The sequence below is a fragment of the Macrotis lagotis genome, chromosome 3 (genome assembly GCF_037893015.1).
Source record: "Macrotis lagotis isolate mMagLag1 chromosome 3, bilby.v1.9.chrom.fasta, whole genome shotgun sequence".
Classification (NCBI taxonomy): Eukaryota; Metazoa; Chordata; class Mammalia; order Peramelemorphia; family Peramelidae; genus Macrotis; species Macrotis lagotis.
Window position 1 is genome coordinate 48,113,781 of NC_133660.1, and position 4,724 is coordinate 48,118,504.

The following is a 4,724-nucleotide window of genomic DNA, read 5'->3' on the forward strand; positions in this document are numbered from 1 at the left end:
TTCTCTGAATAAATGATATAGTGGCATCTACTGACAATTTTGATACCTTTTTGCCTATATTTCTCTGTCCATGTTCAAATATGACTTTCTACAAAAAACCTGAAGCACCTTAATTAAAATACACATATTGATAAAGACAAAACAAAACCAAAATATCTTAATTTGTTCGTGGTTCTCAATATAATCATTAGCCATAGGTGAATCATCAAATACATGTGAATGTTACACTGAATTCATGATCTTTACAGATTTGTGCATGTGTATGTGTGAGAGAACATGAGTAATTTTAATATTTCAGTTTTTCATTGTTTCTTTTAATTTTATTATTATAATTTTATTTTATTTTGATAGATTTTGATAGATTTTGTAATGTCACATTAATTTCAGTTTTGAAAAAACTATATTTTGTGAACAACAGTGTTAATATAAACTTTTGACTAAATTTAAATTCAGTTTCTGTAATTTGTCCATGACCACACAATTAATACATGTCTAAGTTGACATTCAAACACAGATGTAATATAGCTGTGTTTCTTCTATTTGGCAATTCAGTTATTTTTTCCCATATACATTTACTTCCAATTTAGATCATTGTCTTGTTTGTCCTTAACAAATTAAAATGATGCAAATTTTAATGAGGAAGTTTAGCAACTCATGCTTCCATTCTAATTATAGACATCAGCAGTATAAATAACCTAGAAAACTTTACAGAAAGTACATTGACATTTAGCAAATAGATATGATAATGTGTGTATTTTCTTAATAAAAAAGAATATAATTTTATGGCATAATACTTCAGTAAATGTCATTATATAGGGAATGGTTCATAGTTAACTCTGATTGTCATAAGTTTTGATGATGCTGTCCCACTGATACAGCAGTACCTAAGCCAGGTTGTTAAACCATCTGTCCTTCTGAGATCATACTATTTGAATAAAGCAAAATGACTAAACAATAAAATTTTAAATTCACTTCTGCTAATTTTGGTTCACATTTATAAGAATCAATTGAGGTTAAGAGGAGATTTATATTCTTAAGCATTTTGTTGTATGTCAAATTAAGATTTAGATTCATAGTTTATACTGTGGTTTCAAAGTAAGACCCCAGTGAAAAGCAAGAGTATTTAATATTCTATATTGTGTGATATTCAAGAGTAATCAAATGAATTCATGGTCTTAATCAGTGTGGAAATTTCCTCCAATAGTGAAGAGGGCAATCCATCCATGACTATTCAACCAAAGTAATACTTGCTCATATCTTCCAGTGACAGTAATGCCATTCAGTGTGTTGGGAATCTTCATAATTTCATCTTAATATAGAAGTTATACTTAGGAGTATGCTCAATCCATCAAATGGATGCCTCCTTCTTATCATGTAAATAGTCCTTTTTAAACCCTAAGTTTCTTTAAAGACATTCACCACTACATGTCATAGTTCCTTGTTTTTTTGTACATCATCGTCTACTCACCCCCACTATGTGTTTCTTTGTTAACCCAAATGATATTTATATCTAATCTTTGGAATTGCAGTGTTTTGTTTTGTTTTGTTTGTGTTTTTGACTCAGTCATAAACTAACATAACCATAGAATATTTGTTTTGGGGAGGTGTTTGAAGTTAGTTAAATATTTTTGAAACTTCTGACTAACATCATGATCTATTCCTACTCCTCAACTCCTGGACAAAATCATTTAAAATAATATATGATATTAATTAATATATTGATTATGATTAATATATAATTAAATATATAAATTATAATGTAATAAAATGTATTAAAATATATAAACGTACAAATTATATTACCTATATAAATAAATATAATTAATAAAACTTAATAATTATTATTATTTTATAATGCACACGAGGATATATTATAATCTAGAAAATAAATTATCATTTCATTATTATTTTTCCCTTCACATAAATAAATATTTCAGCTAAACTGTTTTGAGGGTTCTCTTCCAGAAAGTTATAAAATGTTAATTTGTAAATTGGTAGCACATTAGCACACTATCTACAAAAGCAAAAGTTTTTAGGATTTCCGGGGGAGCCAAGATGGTGGGACAAAGCCAGGAGGCTCCCAGAGATTTTCCTGAAACAACTTTAAATGAAGCTTCTAAACAGGACATAAAGTTACAGATCCTACCAAAACAAGAGTGAAACAAGTTCTCAACTCAAGATATCATGGAGGAACTTCAGTAACAGTAAGTCTCACCAGTGTAAAAGAGAAGAGTCCATTCTAGGCAGGAGAGCCAGAAAGCTAATAGGAGTTATAAAATTTCCCTCCATCCTCCCTTCTCACCTCCTCCCCTCAGCAGGGAATAGTCAGATTAACATTTTACAAACATATTTTGCTAAACATGTTTACAAATTAGTAATTTTTGGCATGAGGAATTAGGATTGAGGAGAAAAGATACATAAAAGATAATTTCTATAAAGTGTTCAACAGATTTGGAAGGGTTGTTGCTGTTTTTTCCTGTGCTTTTTATTTTGTTTTGTTTTTCTCTTCCTTTGGTTGGGGATAATATAGTTCATTACCAGTCAAATACAGATGCTCTCTCTCTCTCTGTACTGTGAAGAGGAGCTTCTTCCATCAAAGTTTTTTTTTTTTTTTTTATTTAGCAGGGATAGCTAAATTTATTCCTTTGTTTATAAAAAACAAATCTATGTGGTTGCCACAGCAGCTGCCTGGGTCCTCTGAACAGACACTCAAGTGTGATTCTTCACAAGATGATCCGTGAAATCCTGATTCGGAGACTTCGTGAACACAGTCTCCTTCCACAGATCTGGGGTTAGATAGCTGTATGTTTTAGAGATGGCATCAAAGGTAGCTTTAGCAAAGTTGCCCAGAGTTGCAGTACAGCCTCTAGCAGAAGTGTAGCAATCATCAATTCCTGCCATCATTAGGAGCTTCTTAGGCACAGGAGCAGAAACAATGCCAGTACCTCTAGGGGCGGGGATCAGGCGCACCAGAACCAATCCACATCGCCCAGTGACCTTGCAGGGCACTGTGTGAGGTTTGCCAATCTTGTTCCCCCAGTAGCCGCGTCTCACAGGAACGATGGAAAGCTTGGCCAGAATGATAGCACCACGAATTGCTGTGGCCACTTCCTTGGAACACTTGACACCCAGACCAACATAGCCATTGTAATCACCAATAGCCACAAAAGCCTTGAACCTGGTACGTTGTCCAGCTCTAGTTTGTTTCTGAACAGGCATGATCTTCAGAACCTCATCTTTCAATGAAGATCCCAGGAAAAAATCTATGATCTCTGACTCCTTGATAGGAAGGGAGAAAAGATACATCTCTTCCAAAGACTTGATCTTCATGTCCTTGACGAGGCGGCCCAGCTTAGTGACAGGAACCCACTCCTTGTCTTCGGCCTTTCCTCCGCGGGCCCCGCGGCCGCTCCCGCAGCCTCGGCCACGGCCCCGGCCCCTGCCTTGTCCTCCGCTGCCGAAGCCACCGCGGAAGCTGCCGCGAGCTCCAATGCCCTGGCCCCGGGGCCTCCCGCTCCTCCTGCAGCACCGGCGACATCCGCCATTCTGCTGGAAGTAGAAGCCATCAAAGTTATTAATCTCATAATGTGGTTGAACGTTGTTCTCTTGGTTATACTCCCTTCCTCAGCATCAGATCATGTAAGCCATTCCATGCTTCTCTAGTTCAGTCATTCATATTTTCTTATAGAACAATAATATTCCATAGTATTAATGGGTTACTTTTTTAGCCACTTCCCAATTGATGGGCATCCCCTCAATTACCAATTCCTTGCCACTACAAAAAAGAGCTGCTATGCCTATTTTGGCTCATGTAGAACTCTTCCCATTTTTTACAATTTCTTCTGGATATAGCCCTAGAATTGGAATTGCTGGGTCAAAGGATAAGAAAAATTTTATTTATTTATGCTCTTTGGGCATTGTTCCATATTGCTCTACAGAAAGGCTGGACCCATTCACAACTCCACCAGCAATGAATCAATGTCCCAATCCTCCCACAAATTCGCCAACATTAATCATCTTCCCTTTTTACTCATATTGGCTAATCTAATAGGTATGAGATGATAACTCACTGTTGTTGTAATTTGGATTTCTTTAATCAATAATGATTTGGAGCATTTTCCATATAATTTATATGTGTGCATATATATATATATATATATATATATTATATATATATAATATGTATATGTACATCTTTAATTTTTTTCATTTGAAAACTGTCTGTTCATAGCCTTTGACCATTTATCAATTGGGGAATGAATTGTGATATTATAAATTTGATGCAAATCTCTCTATATTTTAGAAATGAGACCATTATCAGAACTCCTGGTTGTGAAGATTGTTTCCCAGCTTTCTATTTTCCTTCCAGTTTTGGCGGCATTGATTTTACTAGTTCAAAACCTTTTTAATTTAATATATTCTAAATCATTCCTTTTGCAATTAATAATGAGCTCTAATTTTTGTTTGGACATAAATTTACCCCTTTTCCATAGATCAGATAGAGTATTTTTGGTCAATTTATCTACAGTATCACTCTTTATATCTAAATTCTGTACCCATTTTGAAATTATTTTGGTATAGCATGAGATGTGGATCAATACCTAGTTTTTGCCATCCTATTTTCCAGTTCATCCAAACAATTTTTTTTTGTCAAATAGTGAGTTCTTATCCCAGAGGCTAATGTCTTTGGGTTTGTAAAATACTCTATTGCTTTAGTCATTAAC

General features: G+C 34.5%; 1 pseudogene; it reads right to left on the minus strand.

Annotated features, from left to right (window-relative positions):
- Positions 1–2,649: 2,649 nt before the first annotated feature.
- On the minus strand, positions 2,650–3,545 carry LOC141516076 (small ribosomal subunit protein uS5 pseudogene; annotated as a pseudogene).
- Between the last annotated feature and the right edge of the window lie 1,179 nt (positions 3,546–4,724).